Source organism: Podarcis vaucheri, assembly GCF_965113315.1.
Source record: "Podarcis vaucheri genome assembly, chromosome: 12".
NCBI lineage: Eukaryota > Metazoa > Chordata > Lepidosauria > Squamata > Lacertidae > Podarcis > Podarcis vaucheri.
The window spans coordinates 22582261-22607217 of record NC_138750.1 but is presented as its reverse complement, the minus strand read 5'-3'; the positions used below and the strand labels follow the sequence as shown (position 1 = coordinate 22607217).

Sequence of the window (24957 nt, the reverse complement as noted above, 5' to 3'; positions counted from 1 at the left end):
TAATATGATCAGTTAGTAATCAGAATAAACTCCAGAAACTAGATTGGGATGTTGGGTAATGAATAAATTAATATTTCTCCTTATTATATTTAAGGTCCTTCATCCTCATTCCGTTTCCCCCTGCAATAATCCTGGCTGTGATCCAGACAGTTGCATGATTAATGTGTATTGGGCCATTGGACTATTTCACAGCAATCCCCTGCTCCCCACTTGGCAAGCTAGATTTGAAGCTTGAAGTACTGAGGCAGCTGTGAAACACACAAGCAAGAATCTAAAGCTTCTGCATGTGTGGCAGTGTTCGTCGCACTTAAATAGATGTTCAGTATCTTCATTCATTCCACATCTTACAAATGGGACGCTAAGACTGAGAGAGCATGATTTGCCCAGGACTACACCTTAAGATTTTGCATGAGCAATGGTGTCAATGTTAGAGAGACGTCTAACACTGCTGTCTTGTGCTCTTCAACATTTCTCTGCTGAAAATAGGGACGTTAATAATAATAATAATAATAATAATAATAATAATAATAATAATATGGTGGTACCTCGGGTTACAACCTAGCAGTTAGAAAGCACATCAAAGTGCAAGTAAATAAATAGATACTGCTCCGGCGGGAAGGTAAACGGCATTTCCATGCACTGCTCTGGTTCACCAGAAGCGACTTAATCCTGCTGGCCACATGACCCGGAAGCTGTACGCCAACTCCCTCGGTCAAGAAAGCAAGATGAGCGCCGCAACCCCAGAGACGGTCACGACTGGACCTAATGGTCAGGGGTCCCTTTACCTTTATCTTACCTCGGGTTACATACGCTTCAGGTTGCAGACGCTTCAGGTTACAGACACTTCAGGTTACAGACTCCGCTAACCCAGAAATAGTACCTCGGGTTAAGATCTTTGCTTCAGGATGAGAACAGAAATCACGCAGTGGCGGTGCGGCAGCAGTGGGAGGGCCCATTAGCTAAAGTGGTGCTTCAGGTTAAGAACAGTTTCAGGTTAAGAACAGACCTCCAGAACGAATTAAGTTCTTAACCCGAGGTACCACTGTAATAGTAAAAAAAATACCCAAACCATTTTATTGGGTTGCCTCATCCACTCTGGGCAGCTTCCAACATATATAAAAACATAATAGAACAATAAACATTAAAAAAAATCCCTGTACAGTTCCACCTTCAGATGGCTTCAAAAGGTTGTATAGTAACTTATCTCTTTAGCTTAGGGGTCACATAACTCCATACCCTTCCAACATTTCTCCAGTGAAAATAAAGACGTGCTAAGGAAAAGCAGGATGTTCCAGGATCAAATCAGAATCTGAGACAGCGTCTGTAAATCTGGGACTGTCCCTGGAAAATAGGGACACTTGGAGGGCCTGCTATCTAGGCCCCATTCCTATATTCATCTTATATTGTGGTAAAGTTGCCACAAGGCAGTTTTTCACCAGCAGTGGATGTTTCTTCAGAATCTGCTGCCCCTCAAAGGTGAGAGCCAATAAGTTGCATGTCTCAGAAGTAATCAGCAGCAAAGTTATCCAGAATGTGGAAAAATGTGGGAATCAAGCCTTCCTATTGCTAATTAAGCGCTAAGTCTGGCAATCCATTTTAACAGCAAATAAATGATTTCTTGGCTCCGCAGAGCTTTTCAGTGGGCTTAAGTCTTTACCCTAGTACTGCCAGGTTGGCTGACAACCTCGGTATAATGTGCTGATTTATCTGAATTCATTTCCATCAATGACCTCACCATAATGCTAAGTAATGTCATACGTTTGTGACATTGCAACAGCTGTGCTCCACCTTAAGCATTTTTACGCTTGCTCTGTAAATCTTAGAATCGGCCTGCAGTTGCCTTGCATTTAAAGTGGACTTGTAAGGAATATTTTATAAGAAAAATTTGCCCACCGGGGAGAAGTAAAAGAAGCGAATAGACGCTCATATACAGCTTAGCCACTGGCAGTCCGGTTCCTATCCCATATAAATAACCATGAACCATGGGAAGGAAGAGCAATCATAATACAGCATAACAACGACCATTTTGTTTACTAAACAAACAGCTTTAGAAGCTAAATTTAGTGCAGAGCTAAAGAAGAACCAGGGCTTCTTTTCTCATGAATCACCAATGCAGAAGTATACTAAATACATTTGTTTTAGAGTGAATTACTTTGCTTCATAAAACCTTGTTAACAAAGGCTGAGTACATGGAACACTAACAAAGAATAATTCTACTTTGCCATTTTTGCAGCTGGGTCCTCGAAAGCTTTTGCAAGGTTTGCTCAGGTGAACTACTTATAATACCCCCAAGGTGGTTGTAGGGCCTCACAAGAGTGGTGTTTTATGGTGAGTGTATTCCGCAACATGTCCTTGACACAATAATAGTGCATTAGTGGTAGATTTATTCTGCTTTAACTATTCTGCAATGCTTTCCTCGCGGTGCCACATTTCTGGTATTAAAAGTTACGGTGGGCGGACTGTGTGAACTACAGGATTTCTTCACACAGTTGAAACCACTCTGAAGAGACTTGCAGAGAACCCAGCTCAGAGAGCTAGGTATCCCATTGTGAGTGTTACCAAACAGGAAGGTAAAGGTAAGGTAAAGGACCCCTGGATGGTTAAGTTCAGTCAAAGGGGTGGTCTTGTGGACAAATGATGTGGGTGGGGGAGAATGGAGAAAGGAGAAAGGCAAACGGAAACATTTATTGCGACTTATTACAACTTCTGGAAGCGCAGACATTAGTTACGCAAACCCATTTGCATCTGTACAGAGATGTAAGTTGAAAAAGCAGACACTGGTAGATAGTTCTGCTTACGTTATGGACATTGCTATGTAGGTAAAGGTAAAGGACCCCTGGACGGTTAAGTCCAGTAAAAGGAGACTATGGAGTTGCGGCGTTTGTCCACAGACAGCTTTCCAGGTCATGTGGCCAGCATGACTAAACCACTTCTGGTGCAACGGAACACCGTGACGGAAACCAGAGCGCACGGAAACGCCGTTTACCTTCCTGCTGCAGCAGTACCTATTTATCTACTTGCACTGGCATGCATTTGATCTGCAAGGTTGGCAGGAGCTGGGACAGAGCAGCGGGAGCTCACTCCGTTGCGTGGATGTGAACCGCCAACCTTCTGATTGGCAGGCCCAAGGGGCTCATTGATTTAGACCGCAGTGCCACCCACAATCTCTGAAGGAACTTACTCCTTTAGAAAGATTTTTAGCAGCAGCAACATGGATGGAGCATGGTCTGGTTGGTGGAGAGCGGCATAGCCAATGGGCTGTGGCTCATGTAGGAGTCAGGCTAGCAAGCGTAGATGTAGCCGAATAGATTGCTACTTGGGAAAAAATTCCCTTCAAATCAGTTTCGGCCTCTCTGAAGGAAATTGCTTTTAAAATTCTGCAAATGCTGTACTTAACACTAGCCAGACTGGCTCGTAGCAACTTCACTCACACTCAGATTTATTGGAGGATGGCTATAGGGTCACACCAGCACATTGGGGGGCGGGAGCTAAAAAAAGGGGCCACATTTTGGGAGTCAGTATTTGGGGACATTCCTGCCGTAACAGGACAAAACATTGTTAAATCTTTGGAGCTAGCTTTTATGCAACCTATCCTTGGGCGATAAGCCAAACCTTCATTTCAAACATCTTATAGGTCATCTCTTGTAGGCAGCTAGGCTTGTAGTTGCAGTCTATTGTTGGAAACTTCTCAAAGGAGTCTATAGTATAAGAAAGTGTGGCAGTTAGCTGTGATAGAAAAAATAGCTAGCAATGGAAGCTTGCGTGGGGTTTGAAATCAAAGGACACATTCACAACGGATTGGGATGCCTTTATTATGTATACAGCTAAAGAGAAGACACAGCGGAACCTCACTCAACACTACAATATTTTCTGGCTAGTGTAATTTTAAACTAGGATTGGTTTATTCATTTGGATAAGTGACTGGAATTGTGTTGTTCTAAGGGTGCTGGCCTCACTGTAATCTGTAATCTCATCTCCTGGGGAGGAGTGGGGTGATGGTTTTTGTTTGTTTTTACTGTTCTTTGATCATCTGTAACATTGAAAACGATATAAATATTATTTGTTAAGAATAAGAAGTTGTGGCATTTCAGTAGGAGGTTGTGGGGCATGCACTGATTGAAAACAAACTTTTGAGGGCACAAATAGCGTAAAAAGTGGAGTTGTGTTATGAGCATAAATAATCACAAATTCATAATAAAAATCTGGGGTCTGGAAGGGCCCCTAGATCTTCTGCATCAGCGATACTGATGTTCTTCAAAGGAAGTCCTCTAGGAGAGGGGTAGAGTTTGAAAAAAACAGAAAGTGTGGCCTTACGTCCTAGTTTACAGAGGGCGATCCTCTGTTTTAATGAGTTGAAGTCTGGTTTAAAGGTTTAAAGAAACCTAAGGAGAGAGAGTGCAGAGACCTTGATGTTCCCCACCAATATTTAACACTTGGACAGCAGATGTCTCATGGATAGCTCAGTTGGTGGAGCCTAGTGATGATAACACCAGGGTTGCAGGTACAGTCCCTGTACAGGACAGCTGCATATTCCTGCACTGCAGGTGGTACGACTAGATGATCCCCAGGGTCCCTTCTAACTCTACAATTCTATGATCACATGGATCACCTGGTTATAGTATTCTCCATTATGGTGAGATATGTTATATTCTTATTTAAATTATAGCGATCATTTCCAAATCTGCATCTATATGTATAATTCAGCATGTGCTAACTTTTATGCAAAACTCTGTGCACATTTGCCTTTCTTTCTTTTTTTAGTGATTTATAAGTGGCAGTCCTAGAATCAAATAAGGGCACTGGGTTATAGTGTTGCTTCAGGAGGCAGCTCCATTCCACTACATTTTCTTTGCAGATCAAATGAATCCTATTCCCCCATCCCTAGAAAAGTCAGCTCAGTAGACTGTGATGGTTACTTTTTAATAAGACAGAAACAAAAAATGAACAGCATTTCCTTTGTGATAAGCTCTGGATATTATAAAGTTCTGTGAAATGAGGGTAATTAATTTCTTTAGAATTGGCACATTAATACTACAGCTCCCCGAGGTAACAAAAAAATAAAACCCAATTAACCTGGGCTAACAATGCTTTTAAGCTGACATGTCACAGGGTACAGGTCCAGCCTTGTTGCTGGCATGGAGCACTGAAAAAGCCTCTCTAAAGAGAGTTGCTGCAAAAAGTAATTAAATTCTATAAGGGCAGCCTTATCGATTGCACAAAATATGAACACATGCGTAGCAACAGAATATGAATGCATACTTCAGCACATTAAGAATCTTTGACAGTTATTGGAGGAGAATAAAAAAATTAGAAAATAACATGGTTTGACATTTATGTGGATCATTCAAGAAGATCAAAGTAAACGATCTTATAATGGCAAAGAATATATATATATATATATATATATATATATATATATATATATATGCTTTCGTAGATTTTCACGGGTACAGGAATGCAGGTTTTGGTGTCTTCGGGTGTCTTCCCGTGTAAGAGTAATATATATATATATATATATATATATATATATATATATATATATATGCTTTCGTAGATTTTCACGGGTACAGGAATGCAGGTTTTGGTGTCTTCGGGTGTCTTCCCGTGTAAGAGTCGGGGTGTCTGTGCGACGTTTCGACGAGGTCTCACTCGTCATCTTCAGGCTGGTGCTTTCGGCTTCTTGTTACTGGAACAGAGCAGAATCTGGTGTTTGAGTTCCTATAAATACTGTTGAGGGGTGTGGTGTATAGCCTCCAACGTTCTGGGCAGAGAGGAAGTTCCTAGATTAGTGTGCCTTTTCTTCTTTTGTTCCTTAATTACTTGAGGGATATCTTGAGTGATTTCATGAGTGATATTCTGAATACCACTGGGTGGGTCATTAAGTGTAGATTAGTTGCTAAAGCTTTTGTGTCTTGACCTCTTGAGCTTGTGAAGAGTTTTTCTGAGAAGATGGCTGTGCTGCATTTAGTTGTGCTCTGGCTTGGCTTCGTGTATAGGGGCGAGCTGTGGTTTTGTGCCTTGTGCCAGCCAGATCTGTGTAGGGATTGCAGGGGGGTGCAGCATCCGGAGGTGCCACTATAGTTTGGCTACTGGATGGAGTCTGTAATATGTCTGTGGAGAGGGTCTGGGTTTGGGTCTGGTGTGGTTGATTGGTGACGGCGTTCTGTGTGCCTCTGGTTCTGGTGTCGGTTTTTGTGGGGAGGGCTAATTTCCAGATGTCTGGCAGGCGGGACGTGTCGTCACGCTTGTTCATGTTGTGAGGGTGTTTCTCTATCTCGATGGCTTCCATGATTATTCTCTTGTGGTGATGTTCCATGTTAAAGAGCAATTTGGAATCTGCAAAATTAATTTCGTGTCCTGTTTCTTTCATGTGTTGGAAAAGAGAGGAAGTTTTTTCTTCTTTTTTGACGGCATTCTTGTGTTCTGCGATACGTGCATTTATTCGTCTGTTTGTTTGTCCAATGTACGTGGCTGGGCAGACTTTGCAGGGTATTTCATAGACCCCTTGGTTTTCCAGCTGGATTTTGTCTTTTGGGTTTCTGAGGATATTGGCTATTTTTTGGTTGGTGCAGAAGGCTGTTTTGATATTGTGTTTATGGAGGATTTTGCTGATTTTGTCTGTAGTGCCCTTGATATAAGGAAGGAGGGCCATGCCATTGTTTTCTTCTGTGTCTTGGTTTTTGGGGGGTGTTTCTTTTTGGATTAGCTTCGTAACCCTGTTTTTCTGGTATCCATTGGCGATTAACACATTTGAGAGATTCTGTAACTCAGTTGTCAAGTGGTCTTTGTCAGCCAGGCGTTTGGTTCTGGAGATGAGAGTCTTGGCTACGGAGTTTATTTGTGCAGGGTGGTGGTGTGATTGTGCATGTAAGTAGCGGTTGGTGTGTGTTTTTTTCCGGTAGATAGTGTGTCCTAGGGAGCCATCAGGTTTTTTGTAGATTAGGACGTCAAGAAAGGGCAGTTGGTTGTTGTCTTCTATTTCCATAGTGAATTGTATTTTGGGGTGTAGGCTGTTGAGATGTGTGAGGAAGCTATCTAGTTTTTCTTTCCCGTGTGGCCAAATTACAAAGGTGTCGTCAACATATCTGAGCCAAAGTTTGGGTTTGTGTTCTGACTTGTCTAAAGCATTGGTTTCAAAGTGTTCCATGTACAAATTTGCGATGACCGGTGAGAGGGGTGATCCCATAGGTGCTCCTTCTATCTGTTTGTATCTTTGTCCATTGTGGATGAAGTACGTGTTGGTTAGGCAGTGGTTGGTCAGGTCCAGGATGTATTTGGGGGGGTTGTATTTGTTTTGAATGGCTGTCAAGGCTTCATTAATGGGCACTTGAGTGAAGAGAGATACAACATCGAAGCTCACAAGTAGGTCATCGGGATGTAGGTATTGCTTCTTTATTGTTTCAATGAACTGGAAGGAGTTAGTAACGTGTGAAGCGATGGATTCTGCATAGGGCTGAAGTTGCTTAGCGAGAAATTTAGCGAGATTTTGTAGAGGTGAGCCTATGGAGCTGACTATTGGTCTGAGTGGTGTTCCTTCTTTGTGTATCTTGGGGAGACCGTAGAGTTTGGGGCATCTGGAAGATTTTTCTCTGGGGATGATTCTTAGCTGGATTTCTTCACTGATAGGAGAGGCTTTTATTTTGGATTTGGTGGTTTTTTCCAGATAGGTGGTGGGATCTGTTTTTATAGGTTGGTAGGTAGGGTCTTGTAGTAGATTTGATAGTTTTGCTTGGTAGTCCGATGTGTTCATCACAACAGTGGCGTTGCCTTTGTCTGCTGGGAGAATGATTATGTTGTTGTCTTTCCTCAGGTTGGTGAGTGCTTTCTGTTCTTCTTTGTGTAAATTGCTTCTGGGTGGTTTGCTGGAGCAGAGGATGTTGGTAACTTCAAGTCTGATTTTATTGGCTTCATCTGGGTCGATTTTGGTCAGGCTAGCTTCGACTCCGCATATGATGTTTTCCGTGGGGATGCGTCTCGGGGCGACTGCAAAGTTGAAACCTTTGGAGAGTACTTTGGTTTCAGTTGGGGTGAGGATCCTGTCTGATATGTTATGTACTGTTTGTTTCATGGGTTGTTGTGGAGGGTGGCTGGGTTTCTGGCGTTTCTCTAGTTTGTAGAGTTTGTTGGTGTGTCTGTCTGTCTTATGTGAGGTCTCAGTTTCAGCTCTCCAGACGGCTAGTTGTTTGCATTTGTCCCAGAGTGCAGGGTGGATTTTGTTACATAGTTTGAGGTGAAGAGTGAGCAGATCTTTGTTGGTTTGGTTCAGTAGGTATCTTTTCTTATGTATTTCGTTTCTGATTAGGGATAGTTCAGTTCGTTTCAGGATCCTTTCGGTAGCTGGGGTTTTAGAGTGGAATTTAAGTTGGAAGCATGTGGGAGTTAAGTTGTTGTCTCGGCAGTTGCGTAGGAACAGGAGATCACATAAGATGGTGGCTCTTCGGATTTCTAGTTTCTCGTAGGTTCTTGTCAGCTGGAAGGTTTCCTCCCCGTAGAGGTGAGATATTTGCTTTCGTAGATTTTCACGGGTACAGGAATGCAGGTTTTGGTGTCTTCGGGTGTCTTCCCGTGTAAGAGTCGGGGTGTCTGTGCGACGTTTCGACGAGGTCTCACTCGTCATCTTCAGGCTGGTGCTTTCGGCTTCTTGTTACTGGAACAGAGCAGAATCTGGTGTTTGAGTTCCTATAAATACTGTTGAGGGGTGTGGTGTATAGCCTCCAACGTTCTGGGCAGAGAGGAAGTTCCTAGATTAGTGTGCCTTTTCTTCTTTTGTTCCTTAATTACTAATCTTATAATGGCAAAGAATATATATATATATATATATATATATATATATATATATATATATGCTTTCGTAGATTTTCACGGGTACAGGAATGCAGGTTTTGGTGTCTTCGGGTGTCTTCCCGTGTAAGAGTAATATATATATATATATATATATATATATATATATATATATATATATATGCTTTCGTAGATTTTCACGGGTACAGGAATGCAGGTTTTGGTGTCTTCGGGTGTCTTCCCGTGTAAGAGTCGGGGAACAAAAGAAGAAAAGGCACACTAATCTAGGAACTTCCTCTCTGCCCAGAACGTTGGAGGCTATACACCACACCCCTCAACAGTATTTATAGGAACTCAAACACCAGATTCTGCTCTGTTCCAGTAACAAGAAGCCGAAAGCACCAGCCTGAAGATGACGAGTGAGACCTCGTCGAAACGTCGCACAGACACCCCGACTCTTACACGGGAAGACACCCGAAGACACCAAAACATATATATATATATATATATATATATATATATATATATATATATATATATATATATAATGGTTGCTGTTGCATACACAATATAATAGCTGAATATAAAAAATCAATTATTATACAGTTTTTGTTGATGGGCTTCCATATTATTCTCTATCATAGTTGGTTAGGATGGGGAAAACATTTGGCAACTAGGAGCATTAGACTTTGAGGAGTTCTCCTAATGATACCCATCTTGTCCCCAGAGAAGTCTGCAGTTTTGAGAACATTGCCCGTGGAACATCCTTAAAGAACATTGGAAGATGCTTGCTTGGCGCTTGAACTTACCGATCCATTTCAGCCCTCTGATATGCTTAATTCACTGTGCTTTAAAAACCTTTTAATCTCAAATGGATTTGCTTCTGCCCCCGACCCCCAGTCCTGAAACTGCTTGCTATACAGTAGTCCGAATGAAGCCTACAGATAAGCAGGCAAAGAGTTATTCTGTGTTTTAGAATTAGCACAGCCATTTTGCTAGATAAGAGGCGGCAGAATGAAAAGTTGCTTAATTTTGTGTACAGGTGCTATCTTGCAAGACTCTAAAGCAGGGATGGCCTCCAACTATAGATTTGCTGGCCTCTTAACTGCCCAGCCAGAATGCCCAATTAGTCACGGATGATAATAGTTGCAGTTAAGTGACACCTAGAAAACCAAAGAATGAATCCTTGTTCTTGATCTATTCTAAAAAGCTCTACTACTGTACTGTATGGATCGCAATGGAAGTGGAATCTTTCTGTGTGAATATATTTGTTATGTACTGAGCTTGGATCCTAGAACAATAGGCAGGTAGGATCCTAGAATGCAACAACTGATTGGCCTGCAGGAGCAGCCCAATCAGGCTCCAGGGGGGAAGCAGAATCAGCCAATCACACTGGACCTGTTGTGTAAATAATGTACAGTATATAAAGCCAGAGGGTTGGGGGGAAATTCATTCGCTGTCTTTATGAGCTGCAATAAAGAGCATGAAATCACTACAAAACTCCAAGTATATTTCAATATTATTTTCCCAATTTTGAACTGAATGCTAAATCTCCTCTAGGGAGTTCCATATGCATACTGGACTACCCAAATGTTTTTCCCAAATTGAGGCAAGTGGTAACAAGTTGTTGAGTTAGCTTGCACATGAGCAAGTGATAGCGTATGCATCTATTTTTATTAGATCATTCTTTCTCCATGCTGAATTTAAAAAAAAGAATCTGGCTTTTCTGGCAGCTATAGAAGATGGTTTGTGTGCATCTAGATCTGGATTGTGGGTGATTACCCTTTGACTAATGGTGGGTATCACCCATTGAAAGAATGGGCTCAAGGAACCCACTATGATTTCAGTGGGTCTACTGACTCAGTCTGATTTCAACCTGTCTGTAGGAAATAGTATGCGATAGATAAACATAAACAAATTGCAGTATTGTTAAATAGCATTTTGTCTCCAGATTTTCTTGCTTAAATTATAAAATGCAAGCAATGCTGATTAGCACAACCCCCCCCCAACATATTCAGTATAAATTGCATTGAATTATCTTTAATGTTGTAAAATATCTAGTTTCTTGGATACATTCCACGGCAGCCAAACTGCATTAAGAGATATAATATACAGGATAGTTTTGAATGTCGTTATTTAATTGGCAAATAGATTTTTCTCTTGCCATCAATGGCAAAAGAAGACATTTGATACCAGGGGCTGGATTAAATGTTTTATCAATTTCTCGTGTTTAAGGATCTTTATGGAACAACAAGTTTGTCCCTTGGGCGAGCCCTTGTCAACTGCAATAAAGAGATCCACACAAGTGAGCGAGATGCATTTTTGCAGGATTTACTGTGAGACTGAGATTCTCTGCATTGGCTGGGTGCTTTCAGCAGCTGCTCTCTTTGGGGTTTTGCATCCAAAGGATTTTTTTAAAATATAATTTTCTTGCCACTGTGGATTTACAAGCAGCTTTTCTTTTCATGGAAGGAGGTGAGTATCTGATGAATACAGATGCTATAGTAGTGACACAGGGTTTTTATTTTACAATAAATACTCTGCAGCCTTGAACTCATAATCAAGTACTTCTTAGTTTGATTCAAGATGCGGTCTCCGCTGTAGCGTAGAGAAAATGTAATGCTTACAGATTGCAAGACTGCTCGACTTTATTTAGCTCCCTTTCTGTATTCCCTGTGCACCCAACAGGAATCAGGGCATGCAGTTAAATCCCACTGAGGTGTTTTTCTTAAGGAGTGTATCTGTTGCATCTTGAAAAAGGCCAGGTGAATTTAGTTAGGATGTGTAGTATTAGATTAAGGTGTATAGGAAGCATGGTTCTTATTGGTAGATAACTTTGATTGGTATTATTATTAGTTTTAAGTCTCCCCCCCCCCCTTAAATAGTCTTACTCCTCTAGTTGTATGTATGGAATTAATCACATTCAGAGGTCATTAAACCTGTGTATTTCATGAGCTGGGATTACATTTGGGAATTATACCAGAAATATATGCTTTTGAGTTTAAAGGAAATATACTGGGAACTGTGAGCATTATTGAAGCTTATAAAAAGAGGCATACTTGGCATGTGGAATTCACCGCCACAATATGTGCTTATGACCACTGATAGGCTTAAAAGGAGAAAATTCATGGAGGGTAGGTCTAGCATTGTCTGTTAGCTATTATAGCTGTTTGTATCCTCCGTTGCCAAAGGCAATGCATCTTTTTGAACATGAGGACAAATCGCTGTCATTGTGCTGTCAGCGGCTCTCAGCTGGTTGCCCAGGAAATTATAAGGCCAAGGAAAAGTTTCTTGCTGTCCTTTTTCTTTTTGATCTTTACAGAGAGAGGCTATAGACTCCAGCCTCTTGGATAATGGCGTTATCCTGAGTGAATCTCCACCACCCTGGCCTCTCCCACTTTTTCATTTTATGGGTTCTGCTACAAGCCCTCTGTCTTCGAGCTCTTTGCTCTCCTACTTTTAAGGATCGCCGGGTTCTGGGAGATGGTGGGTCTGGAATGCTTTCTAGTGACAATGTGTCCAGGTCTGCCTGCTCCTCCTTTCCCGTTATTTCCCAACTTTTCCCCTCATCTACTTCTAAGCTGTGACCTCCCGCAAACCACTGTTGTAAATCTTCTTTTTCCTCCTTCCCAGCCCCTGAAAATAGTGGAGGCAGGAAAAGCTTCAAAGGAACCAACTCCTAGGTTCCTTTGGCCCTCCCAATAAAATATTTGAGCAACGGGACAGAGCAACAGGAGCTCACCCCATCGCGGGGATTCGAACTGCCGACCTTCTGATCGGCAAGCCCTAGGCTCAGTGGTTTAGACCACAGCACCACTTGCATCCCTGAGGAGAAACTAGCCCACTGCAAAAAGTACATTCAACATTTGTTATTTGACCCATTTTGCCTCTGGCCCCACCTGCCCCTGGTGTGTGCCCCCTGGAAAGTTGCTAAGAAGGGAAGGGTTGCCTTTGGCTGGAAAATGCCTACCTATGGTATAAAGTCTATTCTGCGAGCTGGGCATCTCCTTATGCTCTTCTTTTTAAGCTGTGACCCTAAATTCTTGACAATAAATGTCATGGAGCATAATAGGGCATTCAATCATGAGCACATGCCTTTATGCCATGTGTGTTCCTGCTATGTTCCCTGTAATGTGTGAGAACTATTTCTGAACATGTTTGTGCATAAACCCCCACAGCATGCTCACTCAGTATTCCTTTTGTATAACAAAAAGTTTTCGACAGTGTATTGAAGCATCTGTAAAGAAGGGGCCTAATAACTAAAAGGCCCCACTAAACTTTATCTTCTTCATCATAATTCAGATGGTGATATCTCAGTTTAAAAAACCGATATATGAACAAGCATGATGGCCAGTCCCAATTGTTTTGCTTCTCCCTTCACCTGAGCTGACATACAAATCAGGAAGTTTTTCATTAATTTTAGTTTCCTGTTTCATCCAAATTGAGAAACTGTGGTTATGAACTTTGGAACAAACCACTCTATATAATAAACCAATTTCAAACCATGTCTTAATATCCTGCTTTCTTCTGTAGTTTCCCTGCTTAATATCCTGCTTTCTTCCGTAGTTTCTATATTGTACAGACAATATAGGCAAATATAGTTAATGGAAGACTTCTGGCTCAATTGCTTGTTTGCATGAAGGAAAGATCAAACTGGCTGTGAGCCTTATTAACTTCTTGCCTTATTTAGCTGAAATATATTTGTCTGAACATTCAGTCACACTCGAGTTCCCTAGGACTACTGTAGAGATTTTTAAAAAATAACTTTTTGTAATATTTCTTCATCAAACTGGATAGTCTGAACTCATTATTCTAGTAGGCATACACTGGGGAGGGGAAGCAAAATAGAATAATAGAATCCTAGAGTTGGAAGGGACCCAAGAGTCATTTAGTCCAGCCCCTGGAATGCAGGAATCTCTGCTATAGCATCCATGAGAGATGGCCATCCAACCTCTGCTTAAAAACCTCCAAGGAAGGAGACTCCGCCACTTTTCGTGAGAGTCTGTTCCACTGCCGAACAGCTCTTACTGTCAGAAAGTTTTTCCTGAATGCTTAGTTAGAATCTACTTTTCTTGTGACCTGAAGCCCTTGGTTCGAATCCTGCCCTACAGAGCAGGAGAAAACAAGTGTGTTCCCTCTTCCATGTGACAGCCCTTAAGATATTGTGAGACTGCAGTCAAGTGCAGAGCTACTGGAGTTTGAGGACGGAAATTATTGGGTGTTGGAGAAGTGTTCTGTAAGTTCAGGGAAGGGGTACTGGGTTTTGTATGAGAACCAAGCTGGTAAGAAGTAGCGTGGGCGAAGATGGATTGATGAACGGAACAGAAGTGCAGGGCTGTTTTATCGAAAGGTTATCACTGCCACGTTAGCGAGTGGATGGATATGGATTTCGCTTATATTGTTAACCACCCACACAGTACAGTTCAATATCCCTCTCTGTTCTTGTTAGCATTTGCTGGGGTCACCGCTGAACACACTTTTGAGCAGTTCCTCCTCTGTGCGAGCTGGAAACATATTTCTTTTCAGGGTTATTCAAGCATGCATCCTTTTATTCTTTCCCGTGAACATATTTATTGTGACTACTGAAAAGTTATCGTTCTCTAAAATGTGTTAAGCCTTCCCCGCTGCCTCTCTCAGGGACATACAGGTATAGAAACTGTTGCTTCAAAAAGACGTTGCTTGGAAATATGGTTGCTGTTGCTTTTCTCTCTCCCTGGAAACCTTGTACTGTTCTCATTCTTTCCCAACCTTTCGTTTCCCCCCCCTCTTTTTCTTTTTTGAAGATTCGACACTGCAACTTTTGTCCTTGGCGAGGCCGAAAAAACAAAACAAATGGTGGAGGGCCTTGAAATGTTTACCCTCGTTCCTTTTAAAATGCTTTTTAAAAAAATCAAATATAAACAACAAATTATAAACTGCATTGTTTTTGTACACCTGCGGAGATTTTTGTTTTAAAAATGAGTCCATTCTTACAAAAACGATGGTTTGCCCATTTTCCACACCAGTGCTTTAATCATTTTTTGAGTATTGTTGTTATTATTGAGGTCAGGTCATCTGAATTTAGTGCAGTTAAAATATCACTAGCTCTTTGTATTAGTTTTATATCCAGGTGCTTTAGTACTGCCTGATTCTTTGATTCAGTAAATCACTCTGAATAAACAACCATTTTTTAATGTGAGAACATAACAAAATTGCATTGTGTACGTGGCTGCAGTGCTTCTCATCATAATGAGCCCCCCGTTCTGTTTATTATTGTAGAATTCTGTTTTGTTTCTATTCTTGTTAAAGGCGAATGGCTCTGTCCAGAATTTCCATGTTGTAGAATATCCCTATGGAGATGGTGTACAGCATGTGCCTCATTTTTTTATATATATACAGCTAATAAGATCCTAAATGTGCATTCTGGCTTCTTGGAGACATATTGTAAAAATAAACTATCCAAATGACTGCTTTGGCGAGTGCTTGTGTAGAAGTGTAGAAACAAAGTAATAAATTCCCTTTCCACACCTGAAAATTAATATTGACAGATAGCATTACAAAGGTAAATGGCAAATATCAAAACAAACAAACAATTGCATAGCAGGATTGCTATTTCTTTCCTTTTTCTGTTCAGTATACCATTTCCTTGCAAATTACATTCACTAAAGCTGAACATTTGCAAAATCACCTTGGTACAGGATTTGTCCTTTCAACCTATTCCCATAGCTGCACCTTCCAGCCCCAATTGCTGTCTTGCTTCTTAGTTCTTGCTGTCTTTTTATACTTTCTTTGGTATATTTGGTTCATAAAATCACAGCCAGAAGTGCAAGCGTTATTATAATAAAACAAGTCATGCCTACCTTACATTTTGTGTCATCACCTAGGATATTGTGTGCTCAGTATTATCACTTGTACCATAAGAAGGAAATTAGAGCATGTATTTTCCACATGGAGAAATCAAATGTAATCTAAATGCAAACCACGAGTTTTATTGCATGGCAGCCTTTGATAGCCGCGCTGCTATTACTAATTCCACTATGACAAGAGTACATAGTAGCCCAGAAGTTTCCAACACTGTTTTTTGGTTTTGTTTTTTATTGGTGGTTTTGGTGGTTTTTGTGTGTTCCTTTGCCTTTTAGCTTTGCAAAATCAACACAATTTGGTCCTAATAAATGGAAGAGTATTTGGCAATCATTTGCTCAAAAAGCATCAGCATTGTGGCCCAATGCTGTGAAAAGTAGGCAAGATGACTAAATTATTTGGTACCATACTAGCTGACCAAAAGGCATGAGAGCTTTTATGTCAATTAAGGTCTGGTGTTCTGCCAACATGAGATGATATTCTTAAGTAGATTACTTACTTCATTTCCAAGTTTTCCTCCATACTGTGGCTCAATTAGACTAAACATATCAGCGTAGCGTGATGACCAATTAATGTATTGTCATGTGTTTGCGAGATACACACAGAGAAAGACAGAGAAAGAGCTTTTATTGATGTCTTCTTTTATGCAAAAATAGAAGATAATTGTTGTAAATTACTGCTGAATAATTAACATAAGAGCTCTCTGGTATTGCTTCCCCTGTCCTGTTTTAGAAGAGGTAGCTAATCAATGTTAGTGTGTTTCATAAGGTTGTACAATTTTTGGTGAGCATTATCTCAAAATACGAAACACCTGTAGACTCTACCTCTTGATAAATTCATTAGTCCAACACAATTCATTGGTATAGGTTTTTTTTTCTGCAGATGTTTGATTTTATTTACTTATTGGTAAAAATCTTTATAGGCTTCCTTTTTCGGGCATGGCTGGCTTACCGAAGTGGCTTGCACATTATAAAAACACAGTGCAGATGGCAGTATTAACAATAATTTAAAAACATTGTTAAATAGATAAGACAATATAAATCTTAGCAGTTAAAAAAAAATAAACAAAGAAGGAAATAAATCATGTCACAAATGAGGCTGGTTTGGGTGGGAGTATTGCTCACAGGCAGTAGCCTCTGATCCTGGGACAGCAGGACCCAGAAAGAATGGATCTCCAAGAATTTCGGACCATCATTCTTTTCTCTTTGCTTCTTTCCCATCCTCCCTCTGTGACTGGCAGTTTCATTCCACCTCTCTTTTAGCTTTGTAGATTCCACTGACTCCACTGCAGCTATTTCATGCACAAAAGGGAACAAAAATGCTCCAAATAATTAGGGCCTTCCTTCAGTTCAGATCCAGCATCAGCACCTATTATCTTGCAGAAGATTCTGGAGCCTCAGGGGCTCAAGAAAGGTCCATAGCTTACTACTGCTCTGGGGTCACTTTAAAAAAACAAACAAAACAAACCCAAAGTGTGGGGCACACCAGCGTTGTTCAATTTCTGGTTGCCATCTTGGTTTTCCTTCCTTTTTTTATGACAATTTATTAATTTTTCAAAAAATAACATAAAAATAAACATAAAAACAACAATATATAAAGAAAAAGAAAAAGAGAGAAAAAAGATTTTAAAAAACCAAAACAAGAAAAAAACCATCATAATCAAAGATTTTAAACCATAATTTTTGCTTGACTTCCCTCCCCTCCCCCTCTTGGTTTCATTGTGTAATTTTGTGTTCACACACGTCCTTATAACCTTAATAATTGATTTTTTAAGACCCTGTTCATCTTAATACAAGTGAGTTTTTAAAAGTTATACTGACATAAAAGTCTATACACAAAGCTTAAAAAATGGGCATTAAACCTTTACCCCTTTTTTATTATTCAAAGTCCTCTTTCTGTCTTGGGTACTACGTTAACTAGTTTATCCTGTATATTTCAATAGTTTAGTTTGCCAGCCATCTTGGTTTTCCTTCCAGTGGTCTAGAAGTTTAGTTGTTCCAAAGCCCTATTCGTACTTACTGGCATACCCTCCTTCATTGCGCTTTGGGAGAAAATGGTTAGGCCCAGTTTTGGCAGAAAAACTGCTGTGGTCACCCTGTATGATGACCTCTGTCAGACCCACAAGCCCTGAAGCTGGCCTCATTTAAACATATATATAACATTATTACCTGGGCTGCCAAGTGAAGTGTCATGTCAGGTGATTGTCACCACTATCATCCTTCTAAGTGCTTCTGAACTCTGCCCCTGTGGTACCCTACATCACTGGGTGGGAGCCAGAGGCACTGGGATAATGAATATGGCGACTGAAGTGGGTTTTTTCTGCATTCAAGTGAAGGGTCATGCCACCAGCTTTGCTTGCAAAAGGTGCCAGGCTCAATCGCTACTATCTCCAGGTAGGACTGGGAGAGACTTGGTGTTTAAAACCCTACATAATAAGAACATAAGATTACCCACTGGATCAGATCAGTGGCCCATTTAGTCTAGCATCCTCCTCTCACAGTAGCTACCCAGAGGCTTGTGGGAAACTCTTAAGCAGGACCCAATCACAAGAGGACTCTCCCCTTCTTGTGGCTTCTAGCAACCGGTGTTCAGAAACGTTGCAATAAACCTTGAAGAGTTGCTGCTCATCAATGTGGATAATATCGAGATAAGTGGGTCAGTGGTCGGATTCAGTATAAGACAGCTTCCTGTGTTCCCGCTCCCCATGCCCTTTAACCCCTGGGACCCAGTACAGTGTGCCCCTGAGTAGTTGTAACACAGCTGGCTTATTCTCATGTGTATATGTAGTTCATGTAAATAAAAGGTAATGAGATTTGGTAATACAGAGTGAGTCCTTTAAAAGAGGCCCCGTGGCTACAGAGTACACATGTTCCATGGGGCCTCTTTTAAAAGACTCATCCTGTATATTTACAGTGGTACCTCCGGTTAGGAACTTAATTCGTTCCGGAGGTCCATTCTTAAGCCGAGACCGTTCTTAACATGAGGCGCGCTTTCGCTAATGGGGCCTCCCGCTGCTACCGCGCCGCCAGCGCGCGACTTCCGCTCGCATCCCGGGGCCAAGTTCGCAACAAGGGGCATCTACTTCCAGGTTAGCAGAGCTTGTTACCTGAAGCATTCGGAAGGAGGACAGTGCGTAACCCGAGGTCCCACTGTATGTAGGGTTGGCTTTTATGAAATTGAAAGCACTGTTATAAATATCTCAAATCTTAATCATAAATTAGATCAGTTGCCAAGGCTATCTAAGTAATAGGCCATTGAAAATATCACACTGTTCGCTTACTCTTGCATTTTACAAATTGAAGCATATGGAGCCATTTTCATGCAAACAAATGTGTGTTGCATCTTGATTGCCATAGAGATAATGGATTGACTCCCCCACCCCACGACGATCTAAGAATAAATGCAATTATATTTAGCCAACTTATTGGTTTATTTGTACATGTTTATACTGCTTAATATAATAAATATATATCTAAGGAGTTAGCATAAAAGCGTTAATATTTATCGTACAAAAAAATCCTTAAAAATGAGATAAAGCCACAACAGAACTGTGTTTCAGAAATAAAACTGAGCAGTGTGCAAAACAAAACGAAAGATTAAGGGAAGCCTGGATAAACATACAGTGGTTTTTTGTTTTTTTAAAAAAGAAATTTAAAGGTCATTACTGTCTCCGTGAATTATCTGAGAGAGGGCATTCCAGAGGGTGGGTGCTTTTCGTTGAGAAGGCATACTTCCACATGGTCACCAAGTGTCAATCAATCCACACTGGTCATGTAAAATTTTAATAAGTGAATGGTCAGCAGAGTCTCCTCAGAAGATCTTGAAGATGGGCTGGGTCCATACCACAAGGGAGGCAGACTCCTAGGTTATCCTGATCCCCACATGGTTTACAGCTTCAAATGCCAATAAAACCTTCAACTTGGCTCTTTAGTAATAGGTAGCCAGGAATGGAGAAATATGTGTAAAGCACGGGTAGCCCCACATACATTGAATTATAGTAGTCTACTTTCTCCAAAGGAAAAGTTAGAGGAACGAGCTAAACACCAAAGCAAAAGCAATTTCCGTCTCTGTGACTGTGATTGTACATTTTCCATTATTTTGGGGAAAGAATTCAAGCCAAACCAGTAATTGGTTGCTATTTACATAAGTGTTGATGTGGAAACATACAAATCTTTCCCACACTACCTCCTTTCATGCATTTATGTCTTGGCTCCCTGAAGTACGTGGTTTTGGTTCTATTTTTTTCTTAGCTATTGTTTTAAAAATGTATAGTGGGCTTCTGAAGAAAGCTAGAACTTCAAATTATATATGTATATAAAACAAATTCCCATGTACTTTTATTAGAATCATAGAGTTGGAAGGGACCTTGAGTGTAATCTAGTCCAACCTCTGCAATGCAGGACTGTGCAACTGTCCCTTATGGGAATCAAATCTGTAACCTTGGTGGTATCAGCACCACGTTCTAGCCAACTGAGCGGTCTTAATTTCTTCAGTACTTGCTGGTCCAACATGTTGGAGTTGCTCAGGCTGAAATCTAATATACTCATAAACTAGGCTGACAGCCTTCAAAGAATGTATTTCTAATAATAGGCAAGGCCAATGTGGTGAATTCCAGATGTTTTGCACTGCAACTCAATGAGCCCCATTTGGCTTTGTTAGGAACACTGGGAATTGTACTCCAAAACAACTAGAGGGCACCATGCTTGCTACCCGTGTGTGTGTGTGTGTGTGTGTGTGTGTGTGTGTGTGTGTGTGAGAGAGAGAGAGAGAGAGAGAGAGAGAGAGAGAGAGTTTTACAAGTTTAAATGAGTCCTCACCCCTTTCTAGGATTGGTTTAATTTCCTCACTTCCATTTTGTGAGTTCTGTTGATTTGTTGGAGCAATGGATCCAAACTACAAGAAAGAAGATTCCACCTAAACATTCGGAAGAACTTCCTGACAGTAAGAGCTGTTCGACAGTGGAATTTGCTGCCAAGGAGTGTGGTGGAGTCTCCTTCTTTGGAGGTCTTTAAGCAGAGGCTTGACAACCATATGTCAGGAGTGCTCTGATGGTGTTTCCTGCTTGGCAGGGGGTTGGACTCGATGGCCCTTGTGGTCTCTTCCAACTCTATGATTCTATGATTCTATGTTGGAGGTTTCAACGCTTCCTGTCTTCCAATGGTTCATAGAAAATTCCCCTGTTCACGGCATTAGTGTGTTCATAGTTCGATTTGCAGGTTTTTCCACATGTTGTTTAGCTTTCCCCTTTCAGATAAGCCACATGCACAAACCATTGTACACTGTAAAGTATCCGACATTTTGTTGTTCTCGATCACATCATCGTTCTTTTAATAGCAGCTTCTGTTTCTTCCCTAGTACTCATCTAGTTCCCCATTGAAAAATATTTCTGACTTACTTGTCACCATTGCCATATTTTAGCAAACATTAAAACATGACACATTTTTTCCACTTTGGGGCATGCAATTGCACTTCCTTTACAGGTTCTCTTTCAATTGATTAACTTGCAGGTATTCCTTTAGGTAGTTGCCTTTTCATGGACCCTTTCCTCGGTGATGCCAGGTGACGACAGCAGCCCTCCACGTAGTGCCAGGATGCTGGGCATAGCTTGCCATTCTAATTTCCTATAATGCTGATGTAGCATTTTCTTCAACTGTTTTGGCAAATAAAATGGCAGCTGGACTTAGCTTACCAGAGGCACTTGGAGCATGAGGCCATGTCTAGAGTGGTGAAGCCTTAGCAGATTCCCAGATCTGCCAGGTGCTGTTGATCCCAGCCATTATCTAGATGACATTTAGGCCTGCTTAATACATCATGTTGTAGAAACTTGTGCTTAGTGCATTTTTGTCTTTATAGCCAAACTGATAGGATTTTGAAATGGTTGCAGATGATTCAGAACTACTACATTTTTCTAGTGTATTATTTGCATGTTGCAATTGTTTTATTGGCTCCCTGTTAGGCAAATTATTGATTGTTAAATGGCTGTTTTACTTGCCATAATTTTCTCTCCTTGCAGTTAATGGTTGTTCTCTTCTAACATTACTTCCTTATTGCTCCTTCAACGAGAAACAAGAGAGGTGTGTGTATGGAGAGAGAGAACAGGTTTTATAATAAATTCTCATACTCACTACTAACCCACTGATATCTTCAGCTCACCCTGCAGAATTATTACATTGATGGAAATGCCCAAGAGCAAATAAATGAAGGTCCTGGAACTGGAAATTGAAAAATGTATAGGATTGCACAGTTAATTTTTAATAAATATGATAAATACATTAGAACATATTAAGGATGAAAACAACTGTCTACTCAAGTTTTTGTTACAAAATATTTTTCTATAAATAAAAACTGGAAATATTAAAATAACTGCTGGGGGAGGTGAGATGACGGCTAATGCTAAAAAGTAACCTAGGAGATGGACAAAAAGGTAGGGTAGAAAAAATGAAAACAAGAGGAAAATGGGAACATTTGGACACTTCACTATTGGCTAAACTCTGCCCCTTGACCTTAAATTCAGGGTTCAGATCTTAGCAGATAGTCAATAACATATTTTGAATTTGGTTTCTCAGCCTTTTATTACATAGATAAGGTAATTTCTGCCTTTGAGGGGAGCTATGAACTGAGCCGAGCCACTGTGTCTAATGGGAAATATTATTTTGGTACTCTAACCACACAGTTAACTGGATTTTAGAGTTTACACATACATGGAATTCATCTGTAAATTCCACTTACGATCCACACATTTTGTGATGATCTTTGATCCATGTTGCACAGGAGTAATGAGTAGTTGGACAATGATGCAATGCATTGGTGTGGCACAGGACAAGGAACCTGCTATGGGGCAACCTGCTTGCATGCCTGGGCAACCTTCAGAGATCTGCTTGGCATTTAGATCTATTGTGCTCCTGTGGACTCCACTAGCAGCCTGAGTATGTGGCTGGGGCTAAACCACACCCTTAGAATCCTTTATGAGCCTTCTCCCTAAGTAGGCTATGGAGCCTGCCAAATATTTTCCTGCCAAACTTAATATAGCTGCAACCAATTCAGCCAACTAGATGTTGTCTGTCTGTAAGAAGTAGACTCCATCTGCCTGAATGCTGCTGACAGATCGCCATCACCCATACACCTCCAGGAAGCATTATACAACTGTATTCACATTCTGCCTGGCTTCATCTACCTTAGCTGGGTCAATTGCCCATAGCCATTCTCTCCATTCCAGGAGACTAGACCAGCAGACACTCATCTCTAGAAAGGGTTTCAATAGGTGATCTAGGCTTGACAGCACTGTGCTTTGAGGTTTAGACCTTTTTTCTCTCCCAGATTGTCCTTGCCTCGTTTTTGTGTGAGTGGCACCCCCCAGCAGATAGCAGAAAAGAATGGGACCCATGCTCATTAGGGATTAAACCAAAACTTTGAGAGATACCTACAAAGAACCCTGGAGAACTGCCTAAACGTATAATATAAAGGCACAGGTAGATGGTCCATGTAGGCCTCTAGGTCTTTTAAGGGACAAGACTGCCACACTGGCTCCACCCTGGGGCATACCTCTTCCTTGCTTGTCTGTCTTTGAGCACTTGATGCACAAGGATATTCCTACCTAGATGGCTATATCTCACCCATCAATTCTGTCTGTTTTAAATAAACCAAGTTTTCTGCTCAATTTTACAGATCCCACTCTCACCCCAAGATGTAATGTGTGAGCTCTGTCAATTCTGATCCTCCTCTATAGCCTACTATTGGATATACATAACTATTGGCAGTTATATGTGCTCTTACTGGACAGCCAACCTTTCCTAGCAAACCAAAGCCAATTTGCACAACCGATCGGACACATTAAGCACATGGGATTAGCGGATATGTGCAAAGACCTGCATATGGTTTCATTTACTATGTACTCGGCTCACAACTTGGCCCTGATTTTGTGTACCAGTGCGGTGAAGAGGAAAGTGTTTTTCAGAACATTGCTTTCCTAGCATAGCTTATGGTTAGGAATGATGGGAATTATAGTTCAACAACTTTTGGGGGACTTCAGGTTCTCCACTCCTGGAGCAATGTAATTCAGAAAACAGGATTGGCTTGTCTGTGTGTATTACAGTTTACTTAATTGCAGCCATACAGTAAAATCACAGTCTTGTATGTTAGAAGGAGATAGCCTGGTCTCTGCTGAGGTAATTATAGTGCATTCCCTCGCAGGGTGTTTTTTGGAAGTGACTGCACAGGAAATCCACCACTTATCTGTTACGTAAACACAATCTAGCTCTGCTGTATCTGACTTCTTGGGGCTCTGCAAACAGTAAAATTGTTAACCCATCGCCTGACCTGTACATTTATCTTTTCTTTCCAGACTATGCTGGGCCATGGATGACTAATCCAAGAAATATGGAATGCAAACAGAAAGAGCTAGGGGCAGTGTAAGATGCACAGGCATTTCTTAGTAGATAGTGATTGCATAGTAGAGTTTCCCTTGCAAAGCAAAGGACGAAATACTTCCCATAAAACTCTTTTATGAAGTTCTTAATGTGGGAAAGTTTATTGTTTCCTTTAAGTAGGATGCAAAATGTCCAGGATGGCTTTGTTTTGTTTTAATCCAATTAAATGTGGTGAAGTCTCCAGTCTGGTGCATCCTGCAAACATGGCTAGGGCTTGAAGTACTCACATGACTTTCTTGCAGGCTTTGCGTACTATAGGAAAGCAATTCACCTCTCCCCTTCTGTGGCAATGCAGTAAAGGGGCAGGGCTGGCACCAGCTGTTGACATGGTGAGGTGCCTGCTGGAATGAGGAAGGAGAGTTAGGTGAACTGTAATAAGCCTTGCAAAGAAATCCACAGCAGTTACCAGCATGCACAATTATATGCTAGCCTTGTAGGAAGGCGGTCCAACATTCCTTGGATGAAAATAGGGACATTCTCACTCCCCCCAACTGACCTCCCCAGCCCCGTTTTTTGTTTCCCCTTCCCCCCTCCACAGAGCTTTTCCTATTAGAAGATGGGCGAGTGCCACCAACACTTCACCAACGGGACACAGCACACACATCCTCCATTGTCCTGAGAAAACCCCTTAATCCCGATGCTATGCTGTGCTGTGCTGCGCTGCGCTATGCTATGCTATGGTAGATTTACAAAAAAACACACCAATAAATAAATTTTAGAAAGGGGCAAGATTAGATACGAACAGACATACAAAGCTTTATCTTAAACAGGCAGACAGACAGACAGACCCCTTGTATTCTGCTCCCCCTTTCTTCCCACCCAAAGCAGCCCTGTTCTCTGCCTGCCCTTCAGAGCTGGTGTATTACATGGAGCTGGGCCATGGCAGTGGCAGCCTCTCCTCCTCCTTGCC

The 24957-nt window shown here is 41.2% G+C and overlaps 1 protein-coding gene across 4 annotated transcripts in view; it reads left to right on the top strand.

Annotated features, from left to right (window-relative positions):
- RARB (retinoic acid receptor beta) overlaps nt 1-24957 on the top strand; it is a 343954-nt gene that overhangs the window by 94839 nt on the left and 224158 nt on the right. Inside the window, exon 1 of one of the 4 annotated variants that reach the window (XM_082193495.1) lies at nt 2310-2328. The exons of the other annotated variants lie outside the window; for them this stretch is intronic. The gene's annotated coding sequence lies outside the window, so the exon portion shown is untranslated. Of the gene's footprint in view, nt 1-2309; nt 2329-24957 lie in introns of those variants that run through there. 4 annotated transcript variants of the gene reach the window in all.